Here is a 23378-nt window from a genome sequence, read left to right as displayed (position 1 = left end):
CCCGGGCAAAGAAAAAGAATCCTAAGACTGTAGCATTGCTGTGTTTCTGTTAAACAAGTCAGGAAAATTCCCTATAATGCCAAACTCTGGGACACAATTTCTAAAGTCTCTCGTCCCTGTTGCAGCCTCTCCTCTCCTGTAAAGAACTGAAAGAGATTTGCCTCAGTAAAAAGAGGCAGTAGCTATCAATATTTATTGAAACTCTGAGAATAAGTTTAAATTGAACCAGACATACAGAAGATAACAGAATAAGTCTTATTTCTAAAAGTATTAGTTTTCTTCCCATGGCTATAGATCTGATGGATTTTAACAAGTAATAATGAACATTTATGATTATATATGTATATATGAATTTATCTTAGAGCAGTTTTGGGAACCAAGATTTCCCATATACCCCATACATCCCCTCTCCCCAGGCACAGGTCCCCCCCATTATCATCCCCCACCAGAGCAGTACGTTTGTTACGGTTGATGACCTACAAGGGCAGATCTTAATCACCTGAAGTCTTGACGGTGTACGTTCTTTGGGTTTGGACCAATGCATAATGACGGGTATCCCTCATTACAGTATCACATAGAGTACTTTAACCACCCTGAAAATTCTCTGTGCTCCACCTGTTCATCCCCCTGCCCCTGCAACTCTCGCAACCACTGATCTTTTAACTGTGTCCATAGTTTTATGTCATATGGTTGGGATCATATGGTGTGTAGCCAGTAACTGTATTTCGAGTCAGACAATTTTTCTCTTATTTATGCTTCAAGGATAATACATGAGGGCCCAGCATTTTAGAGGCTTTTTTGAAGCAGAAAACTTGTCTGATTTTTTTTTTTTTTTTGTCAAGTGATTCTTGTGAGGATTTTACAATTTGGAGGAAAAAGTTATTCTTTTACACACGAGTATTGATTTTACGTCTGTTGAACGGGAGCCCGGGCCTGACGGACACACAGAGCTGCTTTTGCCTCTCCTTTTTCACAGGCTGGCCCCTCTACCTGGTGTGCTCTCTCTCTCTCACTCCTGGAATGCCTAGTCAACTCTCCTAGACATCTATTGAAAACCTTGTTCCAACAATACCTGCTTGGGAAACCTTATTTGACCCTATTCCGTCCGGACGGACTTCCGCTAGTGTCTTTGTTCACAGTTTAATTAACCACACTTTTTGACTCTAATGTAATTATTGACTTACATGTCTGTCTCCCTTTTCTAGACACTGAGTTTTCTGGAGACAGGGCCTGGGTCGTCTTCATGTCTGGAACCTAGTAGGTCTTCAATAATTATTTCTGGAACTGAACTTCACGTAATAAAATTGTGTTTTAGAATTTCTTTTCATTATATCAAAGTGATTTTATCTTTTTGAATTAGGATGAACTCACTATCCAAATTGAAAAAATTCATGATAGTATTCTACTGAATTACTTTTATGAGTCCAGTGGACTCTTTGGTCATCACAAAACCACTGATATTTTATCTTAATATTAGATAAATATCTCTAGATTGTGTGTTGCTAATTCTGTGATAAACCCGAGACTCTGAAGTTTATTTATCTGTTGCAAGGAGATTTAAGAAGAAACTAAGAGAAGACCCTTCTGTGCTTTGTAAATATGTCTCTTCAGGTCCTCGTGGTATGAGGTATTTTCTTAGATTGAGTTCCCCTGAGAGAGACATGGATGCCTGTGCCTGTAGTTTATTTGCAAGGTGAGGAAAATACCAGAAGCACCAATAGTGTGTTACCAAGCCAGTTCCCACAGTGGGCAGCTGGAGCCCAGCTTTGCTGGGCCTCTGGGAGGCAGACTGAGGACCCTGCCTCACTGGATCCCACCTGAGGGTGAGGTCACCTGAGGGTGTAGAAGCTGGATCATTCACACATCTGCTCTGGTCAGCCCCTGTTTGAGGGCAGGAGGAGGGTGTTGCCATTCATTCCCAGTACTCTCCCTGCCCTGCGGGCCCCCTGTGCACGCATGTGGCACAGCCCTCGGGCGGAGAGGTGCAGTGATGGGCCAGCAGTGGCAGGTGTAGCAGGGAGCCCAGCGGAGAAGCCCCTCTGGGCAGTGTGGATGGGGGCAAGTGGTGCCTGGTGCAGACAGAGCCGTGTGGCTGCTTATTTGACAGTTCAGTCCTTTGCATCATGACATATCCAGATGGAGAGAGAAAAATAATTAAGCACAGTATTTTCTCCTGTTTGAACTAGGATAGTTCTATGGAAGGGAGATTTATGAAAAATCCTTTAGATTGAGTAGGCCTTACAACCCCCTGCTTGAACTTTGGTACCTAACTGCTTCTTCTGTCTTTGGATTGCTCTAATTATTATATATAAAGTTCTTCTTTATAGTCAGTAGGCGTCTGTCTGATGGTGACTTTGGCCCGTGTTCCCGGTTTTGGAGCAAGGCGCAAAGCCCCACTACATCTGCTTGTTCCGTACATTCTCATTGAATCTTCAGAAAAAGCCTGGCAGGTGGGTATCATTTACCTCCCTTTTACAGATAAGGCGACCGAGATTTAGCAACTGGAGATCCTCAGTGTTTTTAGAAACGAAATGATTTACCAGGGTCATGTTGTAACAAGTAATGCTGACTGTCTACAGTGGCCCTTCGGCAGGGGGAAGGGGAGCAGGATGACACTTGACAGAACAAGTTCCAGAATCCTCAGCGCTGCACAGAAAACCTACTCTTCATCTCCCTTAATCCAACATATACCTTGAAATAGGGCGGGAGGTAGGGACAGGAAGGTTGCCTGCTTATCATACGCATACCTGCTCCCTTCCTCCTCTTCTCCGAAAATGTCACCGACTTCAGACTGGAGTTTCTTACGGCTGGTTAATTGTAATCTGTTCATTGAGGCCTCTTGGTATAGAGCACTCATTGAGTCTATGTAGGGAAAGCAAATGATACTCAGACTCTGCACATACACATGTATGTTGGGTCTCTGTGCATTGCACAGAGTAAAGACTTAATAAATGTTTGCTGACTTCTGAAGTAGCAGGCAGTGGTCTTTGAAACTGGGAAATAGGGGGTAACTGTAGGAGTGCCTTTCACACACCATGCACTGGCTGTGTGGCGAAAGGGTTCTGAGGCTGGATTGGATGGAGACAGCATAGCTGGAGTAGTACCTAGTGATTGATGATCAAAAAGGGGAGGTAAAGTCATACAGTAAAAGCCAGGCCGAGTGTTAAGTACGAAGGACAAAACTATAAATGGGATGGGGGAGGTAAAGTCAGAGACCAACAGGGATTGGAATTAAGAGTAGATTCCAATGCAAGAAGCCATTCTGGACCAGAGACATAGACCAAGGCGTGACAGTAAGGTTAAATCTGGGCAAACCCCATATCTAGCCTTTCCACTTACAGGAATATACCCTAGAGAAACTTTGGAACATGTGTATAAAGAGACAAGTGCAGGAAGACACCACTATTTAACTTTTGTGGATGCAGAAATAAGTGGTAAAAATATGAAGACATCCATGGATCGATACACACTAAATTTAGAATAGTAGTTTGAGCTGAGCCCATTTTTTCTTGCTAATATATGATTTGATGGTCCTCAATCATCTTTAGAGGTGACACTGTCTAGGATCCTATTCTCAGTAATAGATATGGGTTTTGGGTTTTGAGTGTGTGCTTGTTTTATTGGCTAATAGGGCTGATAGAAACTGGCAGGTGGGGCTGGAAGGACTAATCTCCCTTTGTCACCCGAGGTGACTGAGAGGCAGGGGTGGAAATCCAGGTGGCTGGTGATGGGACTGAGAATAAGAATCAGGATTTTCTGACTGCTTGCTCAGTACTCCCTGCACCACACTGTGTATCCTCCCCTAATGAAGGATCTTTTCTGTAGATTTATGTCACTGCTACCATGTCCTTAACCCTTTTTGGTGTCCTCCATTAGAGCACTTCAGAGGACTCTGGCGCTTTAAGGTATCATTATTAAACCATGGCAATTGCATAGATCATCAAACCTTAGTGCATTTTTCTTTTGTTAAAATATATTAGGGTCAACCCACATTTATGTTTTTTCCCTCCGAGGTGTTTTATAAGTCGGCCTCAACATTATGTGGGTCATTTGTTCTGAAAAATCGTCGTAGGATAAATTCTTAAAAGTTGTCCAGGGCTTCCCTGGTGGTGCAGTGGTTGAGAGTCCGCCTGCCGATGCAGGGGACGTGGGTTCGTGCCCCGGTCCGGGAGGATCCCACGTGCCGCGGAGCGGCTAGGCCTGTGAGCCGTGGCTGCTGGGTCTACGCGTCCGGAGCCTGTGCTCCGCAACGGGAGAGGCCACAGCAGTGAGAGGCCCGCGTACCGCAAAAAAAAAAAAAAAAGTTGTTCGGTGGTTAAGACTCACCTTCCAGTGCAGGGGGTACGGGTTCAGTCCCTGGTTGGGGAGCTAAGATCCCACATGCCTCGAGGCCAAAAAACCAAAACATAAAACAATATTGTAACAAATTCAATAAAGACTTTAAAATATGGTCCCCATCAAAAAAATCTCTAAAAAAAAATTGTCAATAATTAAATAATTTCAATAGGAAAAGTGTTAGTGATCCTAAGCCCTCAAGCTGACATCCATTTATACTAACACAGCACTACATTCAGTTAGAAACTGACATAACTGCGTCAAGGAGTAGCATAGTTACCATAACATGAGGTAAAAAGACATTATGTTCCCTGTAATATGACTCTTTGTCCACTGTTTTTGAGCTTTTGTAGCCTCTGTACACAGAGTTTAAGACCACAATCAAAAACAAAAAATACCATGATCCGGTAACAAAATATCTTTTTTAAAAATAACTTTATTTATTTATATTTGGCTGCATTGGGTCTTCATTGCTGTGCACTAGCTGAGGCGAGCGGGGGCTACTATTCAGTGTGTCGCGAGGGCTTCTCTTGTTGCGGAGCACGGACTCTAGGCGCGCCGGCTTCAGTAGTTGCGGCACGCGGGCTCAGTAGTTGTGGCTCACGGCTCTAGAGCGTAGACTCAGTAGTTGTGGCGCACGGGCTTAGTTGCTCCGCGGCATGTGGCATCTTCCCGGACCAGGGCTCAAACCCGTGTCCCCTGCATTGGCAGGCAGTCTCCTAAGCACTGCGCCACCAGGGAAGTCCCCAAAATATCTCTTAAATTCTGTTTAATGCAAAACAATCAAATAGTATATAGACAAATCAATGGAAACCATGTATTTTTGAAGGTTAAATGCCTAAAGTTATCAGTGTAGTGAACTAACAAACCCCAAGTATTGTGAAATGAGAACTTACGGACAGCATGCTCCAGCTCTAAAACCACAGTGATGTCCACTGGGTACTTTCGTCCTTTGGTGTGTAGCTGGCCTTCAGATGCTCCATATACACATACATAGTAGTACTTCTTAAATGCTGAGAAATGCCGCACACCAACAATTGGGGCATTGAAAGAAACTGCCTGTCAAGCTGAGATGTCTTATTTCAGCTGGGAGTATGGGTGTATTTGAAATGGAAACAGGTAGAGGGTGTGTGTGTGTGTGTGTGTGTGTATTTGAAATGGAAACAGGTAGAGGGTGTGTGTGTGTGTGTGTGTGTGTGTGTGTGTGTATGTGTATGTGTGGTGGCCAGGTTAATTGACAAAAGAAAAGAAAACCAGTTTGTTACAATTCCTTAAAGGTGTACATGCGGGTAAACCCCTCTTTCCCTTTCTCCTTTCTCCTCAGCTCTGAGACTTATCGTTTAGTTTTAATTTTATTCACAGCCACTGAGCTTTTACTTCTTATAATTTGTTATACCTTTTTGTAGCATAGAATGAGTAATTGATATATTGCTTAGCTAGCTTGTAATCAGTGGTGAATAATGTTCAACATCCTGTTTGTAGAGAATGATCATTCTTTAGTAATCTGTAGTCTTCTGCTGTTACAGGTGTGCTTAAAATTTAGATGACTGCTTCTAACCAAAGAAATCATCCCTTAGCTGACTCTGCCTGGAAAAGCTGAAATATATCATTGGGGTATTTCTAGTTCATTCAGTGTTAATACTCCTCTGATGCCTAAAATAGCTTCGGGTGTAGTTCTGTCTGCACTCGAGGAATGGTGGTCTTTATAATTTGTTTTAGTAGTAACAGTGAATTTTTAGGACATGAACTTTACAACAGTAAAAAAAATATTCCACATATTTTCATAGTAACATTTTCTGTTTCATTGTTTCATGAGGATGACTGGAAAACTCATTTGACATTTTTTCAAGCTAATCAGTGGTGCTCTCAAATTTCTCTCCCTTTTTTTCTCCCTTTTGCCAGCAGATGGCGTCTTACTGTTTCCTATCTCTTTTCCACTTTCTTTTCCTTCTTATTCCTTTCCTTCCTCCCTGCCCCCCTTGGCAAACATTTGTCACAAGAATGGATGCTGTTATTTTAAAAAGTCTGACTGTGACATGTTGTCTTTTCAAAAAGACAAGAAGGAAATGAAACAGGTTTTCATTGCTTAAGGCAATAATACAACTGGTTAATTTTCTCTGCCAACATATCCTTTAGAAGCAGATGCTACCTTTAAGTTTGGCTTTGTAATTCTATTATGTTGCTTTGCATGTAGATGGCTCCTCTTTTCTCTTTTAGGTAGATGGGCACCTTTTGTTAATTTTTACCTTTTTTTAAATACTAGGCTATTCTCCAAAGAAAAATTCTTTGATGTACAGATAAATAGATTAAAATACATTTGTGCTTAGTTTTGGGAGTAAAACTGATAACAGTGATTTGGGCTAGTCATTGTGAATATGAAGTACCCATAAAGACTTATGATCGGGTAGAAAACATATACAACTTAGTGAAAGATTGTTAATGACTGGAATAGGATTTAATTAATATGTATTATAAAACCAGACTGCATGTGGGACAGTGTGTCTGAGTTAATTAAATATTCTAAGGAATAGTACAAACCCCACACCCCTTATCCCTTTTCCTGTCCTTTCTCCATCACTAAATAGTTATTAAATGTTTCCAGAATGAATATTACAGAAAAAACAAGTATATGACATTGTCTTTGCCGTCAAGGATGCAATCTTATTGAATGTAATTTGTTAGTCCACTTTCCTGCTATAGGAAGAATATTAGGGTGAGCTCATTTACTCTTTGACATACTATTACCTCTCATCTCTGCTTGTCTAAATCCAGGTTTCAGGTCTGCCATATTCTTCATGATTATCTTAATTCTCCCTCCAGCCCTCTCCACTTACCTGCTCCACCTCCAAAAACAGTGGTCTCACACTCCTCTGAACATCCTTAATGTTTATGTAAACCCTTTTCTTGGCCTTGTTACTTACTACTTTGTAGTATAGTTACTTACAGTTGCTGAACTTAAAGCATCTTGATTCTCAGTAGTTCTCAGCACAATACCCTGCATAGAAATGCTTTTCATTAAGTGATTTACTGAATGCTTGTTGGATATTAACTTTATAAGTGCATGGGCTTTTAGAATCAATCAGACCTGGGTTTGAAACTCAGCTCTGTGATTCTGGCCAAGCCTTAACCTCTCTGAATTTCAGTTTTTTCATCCGCAAGCTGGGGCTGATAAGGACTACTTGATAGAGATGTTGTTCAGATAAAAACCAATGGTGTAGGTAAAACACAGTGCCTGGGACATAGTAGCTGCTCAGTAAATCTTGGTGTGTGTTCACGTGTCCTCCCAAGACATACACACATATATACATACACGCATGGCGTATGTGCAAGATGCTGGGCACTAGAAGAAAGTCAGAACCATACAGGTCCTATGCCCATCGTGCTTAAAGAGGAAATAAAGCCATGCAGGTAGAAAACGATGGTGCTATTGGGACATTAGAGACAGAGCACCGTGGGAGTTCACTCCTTTCTCCCCGAGAAGAATGGATATGGTTTATGGAAAGTTTCGATACAAAAGGTGGCAATTGTGCAGAAAGTAAAAGAATGGGTAGGGCTTGAATGGGTGGAGCTGGAGTCTAGAGCGGTAGATAAATATTTTAAAAGGCGTGTCTTTCAAAAACTATTGTTGTGCAGTAGAACTTTCTGGTCGAAGACTGAGATTGGAGATGGATATCCCTACTGATCTGCAAATAGTTTTCTTAGAAACTTGCCAAGTGCCTATGTGTGTTCTCAGATGGCCTATTCTTTTTGGTTCAGGTGTGGTAGTTACTACCAGGAATGTTGGAAATGATAAAATAGCTTGGCAGCACCTTCGCTAGTGCTGTAGCTTTGGTATTTTATGGTGCTACATTGGGCATATTACCCATGGATGTGGAGAAGAGGAAATTAACTTGGTGACTGTCCCTAAAGAGCTGCGTGGTTCACCCCTCGCCTTTTCCTCAACCCCTGCTTAGCTCTGCTGCTCCAAGGAGAACCTGCAGGAGCTGGAGGGGGTGCTGCACTGCCACCGGGGGTGCAAGAGAGGATGTTAAACCCATCTGCTCTAGAGCTATACAATAGATCAGAAATTTCTGTATAGAAATGTGTTTAGCAGAAACTGCATTTGAGGACAGGCACTTCTTTGGAATTGGCAGGTGGCTGATGTATCTTATATAAAGTAATGAGGTTCCACTGACCTGTGGCCAGGAAGGGGCTGGTCTCTCCTGGCCAGTCACCTTTCTTTCCCCCACCTTCAAATGCTCTCCATTTCTTCTACTGTTTAAATAGGAAATCAAGGTGCTAGACTCCCCCAGGATTATGGGTATGAAGGTTGTGGGCGTGTGAATGGGTCAGGGCTCTGCCCTTCATGGGACCCTAACCCTTTCCTCTCCCAGTTTTGGAGAAATCATCCCCAACGGTTAACTCCCTTTTTCAAGACCCCAAGCCCACAACCTTCATACCCATAGCACTGGGGAATATTCTAGCACTTAATTCCTTTTGTCCCCACTTCAAGAATGCAAAGGTTTTCCAGAGTAGTCTACCCCATACCTGGAGAATTCTCTTTTGTTCTAAAACTCTAGCCAAAAAAAATGTGTTTACAACTGCTAACATTTATTGTGTACTTACTTGGAGTCAGATGCTTTTCCAGAAGACCATTAAGTATCTTCATTTTAATATACCTAACAACCCTGGAAGATATAATTCCCATTTTAATATCTAAGTAAATTGTGGCTTATGGGGTTTGACCAAGACGCCTGCAGCTAGTGAGTAGAAGAATCTGAATGTGAACTTAGATCTTTGATTACTAAACTGTGGAAGGTGGGTGCTGAGTTCTCACTTTGCCAATGACTGTTTCATCTTGGGTATGTTTCTTAACTGTATTTCCTTATCTTAAGAAAAATCAGTGTAGTAGAGTAGTTACATTCCAAAGTATCCTTCTGTGTAAAAAAAGTCTGTGATCTTACTGACTGCTGCTTTACTTCCAATCTTTTCCAGCAAGAAAAGTGATTTTGAAATTGTAAAGTGTACAGAACTGCAGCAGTGTCTTGGGAAGTGTAGCTCAGTGTGGAGGAGATAGCCAGTGATGACTGTTATAAATTAGTGGTTCTCAAACTCTCTAGTTTGCTGAAGGAGCTTGCAAATATCTCAAAAGACCTCAGTGTTTACTAACTGTTGACAAATCATACAGAATTTAAAAGGGATTGAAGACAGGAGAAGAACAACCTTTTTCCAAATTTTAGATAAAGCAAGAGGTTCTGGAGGCCAAATGCATGCTCTGGCTATTGATCACCAACGAAACATAGAGTTAAATAGATGATGTGTGAACGTTTTGAAAAGTATATGGTATTAGTAGGTCCAGTATGAGTTCACTAAAGGACAAATAATATAAAACTAACTTTGTTTCCTTTTGTGAAAAAGTTCACGTATTAAGGGTATGTTGTTGACTTGTTTTGTCTTGATTTTACTGAAGCATTTGACCAAAAATTCTATGAAGACAGTTATGTGTTGATTAGATCAGTGGTTTCCTTTTTATCCCCCCTCCCTGCTCCCGCCCTGCTTCCCCACCCCTTGCCATATTCTCAGCTCACTTCATGCCTATCCGAAGGGAACTACTGAGAAAAGAGCCCAGGAAAAACCATATGGTAAAAAAGCTCATCCAGGTCTACTGCAGCCGCTCCCTAGACTGGGATTTGAGAAAAACTAACAGACGTTTTCAAACTTTTGCGGGGGCAGGGAATCCTTTCATCAAATGAAATGAAACTCTACCATATAAAACAGATAAAGTGGGCTTCCCTGGTGGCACAGTGGTTGAGAGTCCGCCTGCCAATGCAGGGGACACGGGTTCGTGCCCCGGTCCGGGAAGATCCCACATGCCGCGGAGCGGCTGGGCCCGTGAGCCATGGCCGCTGAGCCTGCGCATCCGGAGCCTGTGCTCTGCAACGGGGAGAAGCCACAACAGTGAGAGGCCCGCGCACCGCAAAAAAAAAAAAAAAATTAAAAAAAAGAAAACAGATAAAAGTGACATTTCCTAGTACTATAAATTTTTTTGGAGTTTACATTTATAATGTTTACTGAAGAGTCAGCAAGAGCAATGAAGCTCTTAAGATATAATGAAAGACTTAAAGAAATCTGGTGTTGATAATAACTGTATAATATAATAATAGCTGTATTCACATGATCAGCTGTGTTTAATAAACTTATATACTTTGCTTTAAATACATCATATTTAAAAAAAAAATCTGTTCTCACAGATAATTACTTGCAAATTATAACAAGAGTTTTTTGTTTTTGTTTTGTTTTTAAATAACTTGCCTTGGGATCCCAGGATGTTTTTCAATTCAACCAATCTCAGGTAGGGAATATTTGTTTCAAAATCGTAACCCTGTAACTAAACGTATGGAAACAACAGGTCACATTCCTTATCATAAATCTAAAGTCATACAGGAAACATCTAATTCTTAGAATAAATATTTACCCTCTCTCAGGTAGGGTATTATCACAAAGGACTTTCTACTGCGATGAAAGCAAGGCCGACCAGATGCCCCCTGTGCCTCGCCCGCATTTAATGGCAGCCGACACTGGGGTGCGGTTTGTGTTCATGTGCTTACTTGAACAACCTCTTGAGAGCAGACTGTGCACACAGTATTTTTCACACGACCGGGTGGAGCTACAGCTTCCCTTCCCAGTGTCACACTTACAAGAAGTCCACATGTGCACGTGGAGGTGGCAGGGGAGCCTACCACAGGGATCGCCTGCATCTCCCAGACAGGATCTTTGACACATGATGCTGTGTGTCCGCAGTCGGTGAGAAGCTTGCGTATAAACCATTTCAGTGTCATTAAAAAAAAAATTACAGTTTTTAAAATATCTAAAATGTATTTGAACACTAGAAACAGATGGTGGTGTATCCTTGGAGGGTTTCCATAGTAGAGTCTTTTTAAAAACATTAGTCTGGTATCGACTGGATGCTGATTATGTTAGGAAAAATGTTTGGTTCCCTGTGGAATATGGAGATAGAGTTGGGGACAGCCAGGTAGTGCAGGTGAGAAAAATACAACAATTCAGGAAGTGCATTTATGTACACAAAAGAAAGAACAAAGTAACTTTGAGTATAAAGCGGGGGATGACCTCTTCTGGCCGGGAGCACAGGGAAGGGTTCCTGGAATAAAAGACATTTGTGGAGGCCCTTGAGAACACATACAGGACTTGGGTATGAGAATATTAAGGAGAAGAGATGTTGTTCTAGGGCACCACATCTTTTGGGAAAGTGTAATTGTAGAGAAAGATGATGTAGATATCACTACCCTCTTAGATTACCTTCTTCATTAATAAATTAGCTCTATATACATTTAAAAATATAATCCATTCTCAATAAATTCAAAGAGAGATCCTTTTCATATATTTAAATATGCCTGGGGTTTCTTTCAAAGTCATTACTGTGAGACAGTGATTTACTTGTTCTTTAGACCTTTCCAGTGATACTTTGCCCAACCTGGCTTCCACTTTAAGACCTACCTGCATCATAAATGTGCCCTAAAACTGACTTCTGCAAGAATTATAGCCATTCATTTGTTCAGTTGTTCACCCACGCTGGTATATTGAACAACTGTTAACGTGCCAGGTCCTGGAGAGTTCTAGGCACCCAGCAGTGAACAGGTCCAAACTGGACAGGTGGATTGGATGCCTGGAAACCACCTGAAGTTCTTATCATTAAACTTACCATTAAAAAGATAACAGTGCAACTTTCACTACAAACTGATAACAGCATAAAGAGCACACCTCCCAGAGCTTTTACATTTTAACAGGGATCAAAGCTTTGCTTCGAACTGCTTCTAATCAGGCAGCGTGTAAGGGGAATTGTGGTTTGAGCTCTGGGACTTTTCCAGCTTATATGGCTTTTTTGAGCAGCAGGGTTAAAGGTGGGGACTGGCTCTGATAATATTCCTCCCAGAAAAGTAGCTTAAAGAAAGCCCTACTGCGCAGGGAAAATCAGTTAGATATCCCATAATGGAACAGAGCTCTTGTTATAATTTTGCCTTTTGGGGGTGCCAGAGAGCCGAACACAGAGAAGGGAGGAGTATGGCATAGGGCAGGTGCACAGGGTGCCCTGCTGTCGGTAGCCGGGCAAGTCACTTACCCTCTAGATGCAGCTATAAATAGGGCTAATAACGACAATAGTACCCACCTCAAAGAATTTTGAGGGTCAAATAAGTTAATATATACAGAGCATTTAGAATTGTGCTTGCCATAGAGTGTAAGCATTATATTAAAGTTAGCTATTATTTCTTTTAGCTATGTGTTTTGGCAGTTTGTTGATTTTCTGAGAACATATAAGAGATACACAGTAAGAGTGGATAAGAAGATAATTCAGGTGAGGATGGTTAATTCCTTCTTTCCCCACCTCCTACTCCACAGACCCTAGAGTTACTTGTTTTGTGAGGTAGTAACATCATATTTGAATGTATGACCTTGAAAAATTATGGTTAAGTCGTTCTGGGCAAAGCTCTAGTGGTTGGAAAATAAATCAGGCCTCCCACACATACCTGCACAGCCAAGAATTCGTTTGCCCCGGGAGCCGTGGGCGGGCGGGAATGGAGGCAAGCGCACACCCGGGCTTACGTGAACTCTCTGTTCTGGCTTGAGACCGTGGTGTCGCCCTTCTTCCTCCGCTCACCAGTGCTTTCTGGTCATTTCTCTTCATTCTCAATTCTAGAGAAACAAATATTTTAATTTTCTTAAAAATGCTTTTCTCTCTCTCCTTTCCCTGACTCCAGGGAACTTCCACCCCGCCCCCGCCCCCTTCCTGCTTGTTTGTTCGCTAAAGTTTGGGTCTTTATTTGTCCCTTGTTACTGCACTTGTGCAACTTTCTCCCAAGCCCAGGAAGGCAACATGCAGCGTAAGATGATGAACTGTAGGGCTCTCTGCATGGATCCCGAGTTTCAGGGTCTGGGGCAAGGCCCTCTAGAAATGTCCTGGAATTTTCTGTTAGTTCTTGTAACCAGGGATAGAGGCCCCCTGCCTTTGCACTGGGGCATATCCCAGGTACTCCTGCAGGCTGTCTCCTGTCTGTATCCTGGGGAGACTGGTGAGGGGTTTTTCCGCACAGCACTGCAGAGAGGGGCTTGTTTTCCCGTTCCTGTGAAGTGCGCCACATCGGGACACGTGGTCTGCGAGACCTTCAGTTATTCCTGGCTTGGTTCGTGTTTTTATTGTTAGCCTGTTTAGCCTTCAGTCCTATTGTCCTAGTTAAGTCCTGTCATTAGAGCAGGTGTGTTCTTTTTCTGAGTGTGGGAGGGGGCCTGTTTCGGGGCCTACCCTGGAGGAGGCATCCTGGGAGAGGGTGGCAAGAGGCCTCTCAGGCCTTGGGAAATCTCCTTGGTGGGAGCTAAGCTTAGAAAGTTACTTAACCTTTCTGAGCCTACATACTCACACCTCCCGTCCATTTAAATCTACCCATGGGTTGTTCTAAAGGTGGACATGGGGACTTCTCTGGTGGTCCAGTGGAAAAGAATCTGCCTTCCAATGCAGGGGACTCGGGTTCGATCCCTGGTCAGAGAACTAAGATCCCACATGCTGCAGGGCAACTAAGCCTGCGTGCCACAACTACTGAGCCTGCACGCCTCAACTAGAGAGCCCACGTGCCACAAACTACAGAGCCCACACACCCTCAAGCCTGCACGCCACAACTAGAGAGAAGCCTGGGCGCCGTAACCAAAGATCCCTCATACTGCAGCTAAGACCTGACACAGCCATACATACGTACACACATACATACATACATAAACAAACAAACAAACAGACTTTTAATAAATAAATAAAAGGTGAATGTGAAACTGTGTGGGATGTAGCCAGCTCTCAGTAACGGCTCCTTTCCCTCCATTTCCTTGTTGGACTATGGAACCCAGGTTTATTGTGGGGATAGTAGGTATTGGGCAGATTCTTCCTAATGACCTGACCAGGTGTCAGGATGGGAGACTGATATTTGGGGGGCCTTTGCCCTTCAGTCAGGGTCCAGGTGGGTCTTCCTGAAAGAAGCATCCTTCTCCCTCGTGGCCGGCTGAGGAATTGGAGCAGGGGGCGGGCCGCAAAAATCCACTTTGAATTTTGCCACCTTATTTCTCCACTAGTTTGCTCAGATATAAGGAGGAACTCGCAAAATTAAAAATAAAAAAGGTTTTGTTTTGAAAATTCTACTCTATTGACAAACAGCCTCAGATCAAGAGTAACCACCAGACATCCTGTTCCTCAGCATGTTTGCTGGTCGCTCCTGGGGCAGCCGCCCTGCTCGGGTGTTGCTGTGCTCAGGGCTCTGCACGGGCATTTTTCACCTTGAAGCATATCTGTGTCCTCTGTCACTCAGCCCAGGCCACCTCTCACTGCCACTGTAAAACCTGTAGGCTGAAAAGAAATCAATATGATCAAAGCTGCATCTGGCCAGTCTGTTGCACCATCCTGCCCTTTTCCATTTTACAAATCTAGCTTTTTTTTTTGGTACAAAGATATGCTAATATAAGTTTATCGATAGTATGACTTGATGTTAGGCCAGAAGACTTCTGCTGTCCTCTGAAATACATATATATCTCAAAGCTATTTTTTTAAGTCTCATGAAGTGCAATAAGGACTTCATTCACTCCTAGAGACTTCCCTGGTGGTGCAGTGGTTGAGAATCCACCTGCCAATGCAGGGGACTCGGATTCGATCCCTGGTCCGGGAAGATCCCACATGCCGCAGAAGAGCTAAGCCCATGCACCACAACTACTGAGCCTGTGCTCTAGAGCCCGTGAGCCACAACTACTGAGCCCATGGCGCCGCAGCTACTGAAGCCCGTGTGCCCAGAGCCTGTGCTCCGCAACAAAAGCCACCGCGATGAGATGCCCGCGCACCGCAACGAAAAGTAGCCCACGTTCGCCGCAACTAGAGAAAGCCTGCGCACTGCAATGAAGACCTGACGCAGCCATAAATAAATAAATAAATAAAAAGACTTCATTCACTCCTAGACTAACATTCTCATGGAGACAGTTTACCGTGCCTCCCTCTGTAAAAAGGAAACAGGGCAGCAGTTCATATGCAGATACCCCGCCACCCACTGCGAGGAGGTCAGCATCCTCCTCAGCCTTGCCCCATAGCCGCGGGAATTGGCCAGGTGGGTGCCCACAGAGCCCAGACCCGTTCTGTTGCAACCCAGGGCAGCAGCACGGGAAAGAAGGTGGGACTTAAGGAAGCGGGCTGTGCGGAAGGCAAGGGTGGCAACGTGTTCATAGTCATCTGTCGGGGGAAGACGTTGGGGCTGATGCAGAGCCAGGCTCTGGCAGACAGTTTTCTGGTCTCAGGTGTGGGTTCACCTGTCGTCATCTGTTCTTTGGGAAGGGTGCTGGTGCGGTTTATAGAAATCCTCCCAAAGAGTACTTATGGTCCTTAGCAATGGTTCTGTAGTTCCCAGATGTATTCACCTGCCTGTCACTGCCCTGTCACTCCCCCGAGGCCATCAGAATGGCCCTTCACATGCTCGTCATGTTTTGAGAATTGCCACTGGTGGGTACAGAGCAGATTAATTGGGTGTAGATGCTTAGGAAAGCAAGAACTGCTGGTAAAGCCTTGCATGAATCAGGAAAAGTTTGAAGACAGAGTTCTGTTTCTGGTATGCAGAGTTTCAGCATAAAGGCTTACAAAGTACTGCTGGGGTCTTTTGGCAGTAGTGGCCCTGTACTTGCTTTAGTGATATACTTATTCCAAACTTGAGGAAAATGCCATGGGCGCATTTTCTGCAGGCTTCCCGGTAACTATGGAAGATTTTTTAAAAATATTTTTTAAACTTTTGGGAAAATTATTTGTATTATTAAATAGCATAGTAAATATGTGTATTTAGATACATAAATAAAAGCAAAATATTGGGACTGTTTCTAAACAGCTATTAACAATAATTAGATCAAAACATACCTAAAATGATAAACCTCAAAGCCACAGTAATTCATGTCTTTCTGTGTAGAAAATGTTCATTCAAATTAACTTCTCTCCCAATGTCAGAATTCCTTCTGCAATGTGCATAAGATGTGATATTTTTTTTTTTTTTTTTGTGGTACGCCGGCCTCTTACTGTTGTGGCCTCTCCTGTTGCGGAGCACAGGCTCTGGACGCGCAGGCTCAGTGGCCATGGCTCACGGGCCCAGCCGCTCTGCGGCACGTGGGATCTTCCCTGACCGGGGCACGAACCCGTGTCCCCTGCATCGGCAGGCGGACTCTCAACCACTGCGCCACCAGGGAAGCCCAAAGATGTGAAAATTTAGGCATCATCTTCTTTCTCTTCACTTCCCTCCTCTCCTCTTCCTTCCTTCACCTTCCAGCTGATGCGTGCTGTGTCCAGGTCACTATGGCAGGCACTGCAGATACACAGGTAAGTACTCATGACCCCTCCCTCAGAGGCCTCCCAGTCTAAAAGTATGTACAGCTGGATGAGGATGTGCAGGGAGGAGGCGTGTGAGGTTACCTGGGTGAGGGGCCCGCTCTCAGCCTGTTTGGAGGAAGAGAGACAGCATACGATTCACAGAGGTTATGTGGAAGCTGAGATCTCAAGCCTGGAGGGGTGGCCTAGAAATGAAAAGGCATCCCAGGCATGGTACTTGTGTGAGAGTCATGAAACCACGTTTGGGGAATGGCACGCAGCCTGGCATAGCTGTGGTGCTTGATGCTGGGGAGGAGCAGGGTAGCAGGATGAGGCTGTCTCAGCAGTGATGGCAGCTCACCGCTTTGCAAAAAAAAAAAAAAAAAAAAAAGAAAGAAAAATTGTTCTCTGGCTGAGAACTGTATTTTGTTAGAAAGTGTTTCCTTGTATTGTGCCAAGTCTATCTCCTTTTCTGTTTTACCTTTGAGTTCAAGCTGCAGGAGCAGCCCAGAATGAGCCTGCCTCCTCTTTGCCACCTGCCTTTATGTGTAAGTGGTGTTTTGCTTCTTTAAGTCTTGCCCCAGGCCGTGTATACCTTTGTCCTTCTTAATAGGTTTTGGTTAGTAGTTTGTTTCCTTAATATAACCCAATGATAATTCCAGTTGGTCCTTTTGGAATCTACAGACAATTGATTGTGATTGCCTAGATTGATCTCACAGATCTCCAAAGCAGCTGTTGCTTCTGTACTCTCTTGTCTGTCGGCCTGTTTCTGCCAGGTTCCTCCCTCTGTGGTTTCACAGGATCCCAGAGGGCAGGAAGCAATCAGAGGTGTTAGTCCAGCGTCTCCTCCGCTTCTTCCCCACCACAGCATTTCCTTTTGGTCATCTTATGGCTTTAGAGAAACAAAAAGTAGGCCTTTCTCACACATATGCCGGGGATCCTTGTCCTGGAGGAACAGTATTTTTCTTTACAATCTTATAACTATTATCTTTTACTTTAGAAGCAAACTAAGAAAGAAATACGTACCTGTGAAATGTTAATAAAAATTAATTAGGATTGAACTAAAATAGCTTAGAAGTTAAGGGTTGAGAGAGGCATGTTAAAGCTCAGGTTACATTTTCATATGAATTAACTGTAATTTGAAAATATCAGTTATGTTCTGAATGAGAGATTTGGCCATGTGTGTAATGTGAGACCCCTGTGTCTGAAAGTGCAGGGTTTGGGTGGGTCCTAGAGAGAGATTCTCAAAGCCTATTTGTTGATGGCAGCCGGTAATGTCGGTACCTGTAAGCAATCATTCGTCGACCACTCTTAACCCCTTGATAAAAATTCTGTACTTTCCAAGCCAGTGCCATGGTTGTCTGTGGATTATCCTCTTTACAAAAAAAGGACGAGATGGAAAAGGTTCAGTCATTTTGGTTCTTTTCACACCCTCACCTAGTGCTGAAGCCAGGAGCTTACCCTATAGCTGTGATCCTCTGTGCGAACCATTCTTCCGTGTGGGGAAAGGATGAGTGAAGAAAAGGGAGAATAAAAAGAAAACCATATGTGGTTGCTGAAGTAGAAGTTTCAGATCTAATCAGTTAGCTAAGGATGCCCCAGAAGAGACTGTTTGCTTATTGCTGGGATTTAAGTATCCTACGCCGTGGAGGGCAAATTCTTATTTTTAATGTAAGAGTAAGAAAACAGTCTTCAGTGCAGTAGTTTCAGTCTCCGTCAGTGGTACTTATCGAGGGAATAGTAGGGAGAGGGGAAGGAGGGAGGATAATAAATATTCTACCACTGTGTACTCAAATGGTGGTCCATAGACCGGTGGCAGCAGCATCACCAGAGAGCCTACTAGAAATGCAGAGTCTCAAGCCCTAACCCAGTGCTTCTGAATCAGAATCTGCATTTTAACAGACCCCCTGGCAATTCCTGTGCACACTGAAGTTTGAGAAGGACTGCTCTAGTGGGTGATGACAGTACCTGATTCACCATGAGCGATTTACCTGTCTTAGCACACTTTGAGAGAAGCTGAACAAATAAGGCATATCCGCCCAAAGTATTAAATGTTGAGAATCAGAGTTTAATTTTGTTTGTCACGGTTGACTAAACAGCAAATCCTGTTTAGGGGAGGACGGGGTTCTGTGTACTGCACGGATGACGTGCCCCATGGCTTGGATAGCAAGTGAAGAGCTGCTTCCCTGCCCTAGAGTGGAATTGTTTCCATGATGACAGTTATGAGCTGTGATCTCCCCCTACCTCCCCCCCACCCCATTAACCAACAGAGCAGAGAATAAGAAGAATACTTAAAAATTTTTTTTTAGAATTCGTCATGTCCATTTTTTACATCATGTTATCATCATGGGTTTCTCAGGGGAAGAGTCTGTGCAGAAAAGCGTGGCTTCCTCAGTGATGTGCAAATACTCCTTCTGGGCTAAGCTCAAACTGGCACAGCTGACAAATGTCAGCGTTGGACCATGTTGGCCTAAGCCTGATCTTAAGAAGAATACTTGTGCTTGGTGTTTATCCTGCTGTACATCAACAGATCTTCAAGTGGAAAATCTTCATGTTAAATAGTCATTAACTCCCATGGCCACATGTATTCAATGATCTTTCTCTTCACTTCGAGGAGCCTTTTATTTTCAGAGTAAACGAAAAATGCTAATACATAGTGGTGACCAGTGTCACAAGCACTTGAATACTCAATTCTTTTGTAATGTGATGTGACGATGTTTTTGCCTGTTCGGTCTTTTCCACTGTCTGTGATGATCATATATTACTTCTTCATAGCTAAAAATCCACTAAGTTTTCTTTTATAAAAGTAATCATTGAAACCAAAAAAAACCCTTTAGTGATAAAAAGATTGCTAAAATCAGCCATTAAATGAGTTAGAGCTAATCCTAGGGTATTGTCTTAAAGTTTCATGAAGAATCTGTCAGCTTTTTAGCAGCACTGCTGTGAGTCACTGCTGCACTCCAGTCCAAGCCCCTGTAATTTCCTGCCTGGGCTGTTTCAGAAGCTTAATAACTGGTCTTGCTGCTCCCTCCCTTGCTCCCGCTTCAGTCTGTTCTCAACACAGTAGCCAGATCATGTTTGCCTCTGCCCCAAACACCTCTGTTGCATTGCAGGGCCCTCAAGATAAAAGCCAAAGGCCTTTGGGTACCCTGACAAGGTCACTGTTTACCTCTCTGACCCCACATCCTACTACTGTCTCCCATGCATGCCGCAGGTCAGACAGGCCACAGTTCTGTCTCAGGGCCTTTGCACTTGCTGATCCTCTGTCTGGAACTGTCTTTCCCAAGATGTCTACATGACTCTTTTCCAAAAGAGTCATGGTCTTTGTTCATATGTCAGTTTCTCAGTGAGGCGTTCCTTGACCATCCTATTTAAAATTTAACCCCCCCCCAACGTATTTTACGTTTTACAAGCATACCTCATTTGATTGTACTTTGCTTTATTGCATTTTGCTTTATTGTGCTTTGCAAAGGTTGTCTTTTTACAAATTGAATGTTTCTGGCAACTCTGTGTGAGATGATGGTTAGCATTTTATTGCAATAAAGAATTTTTAAATTAAAGTATGTATGTTGTTTTTTTTTTTTAGACATAATGCTATTGCACACTTAATAGACTACAGTATAGTGTAAGCATAACTTCTGTATTCACTGGGAAACCAAAAAATGCGTGTGACTTGCTTTATTGAGGTCTGGAACCAGACCTGCAATGTCTCCAAGGTATACCTGTACTTAACATATGTTCACTGTTTGTCTCCTCCTAGAACGTTACCTCCTTGAGAAGCAGGGGTTTTGTCTTGTTCATTATGTGTCCACAGCACCTAGAACCGTGCCTGGCTTATTCAGGTGCATGCTGTTTGTTGAATGAGTGAGTGAAGTTGGCCCTTTCTAGCCCCCGATGACTAGCTGTCAATGTAGAGTCAAGGGCATTGTGGAACTTCTTCCTATCAGTTTTGTTCTCATTCTCATTACATAAGAGGACTGCAATGTTAGAACATCTTTAAAGTGTAAACCACAGCTGTGAGCCATTTAAAACATTCTGTGCAGCGAGTTAGGAAATGTCGATTAGTTGTTGATTTGTAAGGCAAATAGGAGAATGACACAGTCAGTACACACCAGGTCTCCAGTGTGCCAAGCGTGCAGAGTCAGGCCCCAGGGACAGGAGGAGGTGCCGTGTGTGGAGCCTCCTTCAGAGAGCTGCACACTCTGTTGCTGTCGGCCCCGTAGTCGTGGAGGCATCCCACAGCAAACTCAAAGCCTTTCACGCCCCCCTCCGAGGACCACTGCTTTGGGTGCTTGTGCACATGCGTGCATGTATATTTATTTGTTTTCCAGTGTTGTCTCAGCAAGGGTTTCCTTTGGCCGCAATTTATGTTTTCCTTTTTGTTTATAGTGTTTCTTAGTAGCCCACTGCTACAAGTCCTGTCTGCAGAAGTGCTACTCAAATGTATCCTGAACTTTGTGCCGTTTCTCTTTTCGTGTCTTAAGATTTATTTTGGCTATGGAAGCCTAGGAAACAGTAAAGTTACGGAAGTGAGTTAGACAGTGCCCATCTAATTACTGACCCCCCCAGGGGCAGGACACATCAGGGAGGATGGAGCCCATTCAGGAAAGCCATATGGTCTGCCTGGCAAAATGATCCCTGTTTTGGCGATGGATGCAGCAGGTTCTAACGGTCCAAAGCCGTCATTCATTCATGAAAATATCTCTTGAGTGTCCGCTGTTGTGGAACATGCTAATAAAATGAGCACAGTATTCACCTTTATGGAGCATCTTACAGTCTAGTGAGAGACATAAACGTAAATTAAATAATCACATAAATGTGTAATTATAAACGGTAGTAAGTGCTACAACGGAGAAGATCAAGATGCTATGGGAGCTCAAGATAAGGGAATGTCCTAGTCTGGGGTCCTGTGACATATGAGCTAGGAGCTGCAGATGACTAGGCACGTGTGTGCTTTGTGGGGAAGGTGCAGAGTCTGTGCATTAGTTTCTAGCCAGAGGAAACAAGGTGTGCAAAATCTCTGAAGTGTTGAGGGATCTGTGCATTTAAGAGAGTAAAAGGAGACCAGTGTGGCTGAAATGTGAGGGAGATAGGAAGAGTGTGCACGGAGGAGGCTGGAGGGGTGAGCTGGGCCAGACCAAGGCTTGAGAGTCAACTCTCGGGTATTTATCATCAGACCCATGCAGAGCATTAAAGGAGTCGAAGTAGGGCTGAGCCATGACCTGTTTTCTATTTTTAAATGTTTACTCTGGACACTTTGTGGATAATAGATTGGAAGGGAGGAAGCGGAAGCTGGGAAAATAGCAAGAAGTGTTTCGTGTTTGTCCAGGAAAAGAATGATAGCAGCTTGGACTAGGATGGTGGTAGTGGAGGAGATAGGAGAACACTTGTCTGGAGAGAGAATATTGGAGGCCACTGGCATCTGGACTGTGATTGCTCTGACATGCTCACCCAACCACCTGCTGTTAATTTGGCTTGATCTGCCTGTATGGTACCCACACCTGGGATTTCAGGAAGTATTTATTGACCAAAGAAATGTGAGTATGTTGGTCAAGCTGGATGGAGCAAGTGTCCAGGCTGTCTGATGACATATTTTTCATGGGAAATGAATCCATAGGCTTTGTGGTTCATCCGTCAATCTTTTATGAGCTTTGTTAACGTGAATCAGTATTGATAAACGTGATCATTTTTGGCACCTTAGTGAGATAGACTTTTGGAGCCAGCAGAGGGAGGGACAGAACCTGGACAGTTGTGAGTTCCCCGAGGTAAATGTCACCTGGTGGAGACTCTCTGAACTGCTACCTTTCCTAAGCAACACCCTCTTTTTTGATGGATGCTCTTCCATTATCATTTTAAAGTAAATCTGTAATATCAATAGCTATATTCACCAGTTGTTTCTATCTTTAGAACAGGAATTATTTCACCCAGTGGGGAAGGGTGCTGCCACCTAAAAAAGAATTTCAGAGGGAACGTAGTTTGGAAAGGCATATTAAATGTAGAATGATTCAGAGTCAAGGAGAATCTTACCCTACATTGTTTCCCTATACATCTATCTTTTTATTATTATGCCATGTTGATTTCTTTTGAAATCATAAAATATTTGTTTTTCAAATCTCCTTTTATCGATACATGTAATGATACTGTCTTAATGGTTTTATTTAGGAACTCAGTAAAGTTAGGCAGTTGAAATAATTCACTAAAGTTTAACGAAGCCCTGTTGGTACTCTCAAGTCTGGAAGGTGTCAAACAATGATATAAAACATTATGTGTGCATTTGTGACCACCCACTAACAATATTTTCCTCATCTTTTGCAGGAGAAAATGGAAAAAACGGAGGTACTTTTAATGGAACAGAATAAACCACTGAACAGGTAACTACATTATCAGGGGTTGTGTACACATTAATTAGAGTTAATATTTGTGAAGTCCTTAGAAGGTTACCTGGCACGCAGTAAATAACTACATAAGTGTTTGCTACTATTAAGTTCCTTTAGCTGTACCTGAGCCTAAACTAAACCAGTCATACATCCAAAAACTACCCAACAAAAACAAACCATTTGCCCCTAAAACAAGAACATCACATGGTCTCTGTGTGACCTGTTACAGTGGCCTGAGAAACTTAATTTCTTAATCTTTGAGCACTCTAAGTAGTTGAATACCCATTCACTTTTGGTTTTGAGCACTC

The 23378-nt window shown here is 43.2% G+C and overlaps 1 long non-coding RNA gene across 9 annotated transcripts in view; it reads left to right on the top strand.

The window, feature by feature from the left end:
• LOC307192110 overlaps positions 1 to 23378 on the top strand; it is a 199998-nt gene that overhangs the window by 87414 nt on the left and 89206 nt on the right. For all 9 annotated transcript variants that reach the window (XR_013829967.1, XR_013829968.1, XR_013829969.1 and 6 more), the window contains one exon: positions 23009 to 23064. This is a non-coding gene — a long non-coding RNA (uncharacterized lncRNA). The remainder of the gene's footprint in view (positions 1 to 23008; positions 23065 to 23378) is intronic.

This window comes from Stenella coeruleoalba, assembly GCF_951394435.1.
Source record: "Stenella coeruleoalba genome assembly, chromosome: 9".
In the NCBI taxonomy this organism is placed as follows: Eukaryota; Metazoa; Chordata; class Mammalia; order Artiodactyla; family Delphinidae; genus Stenella; species Stenella coeruleoalba.
This window is presented reverse-complemented; position numbering and strand designations above follow the sequence as displayed.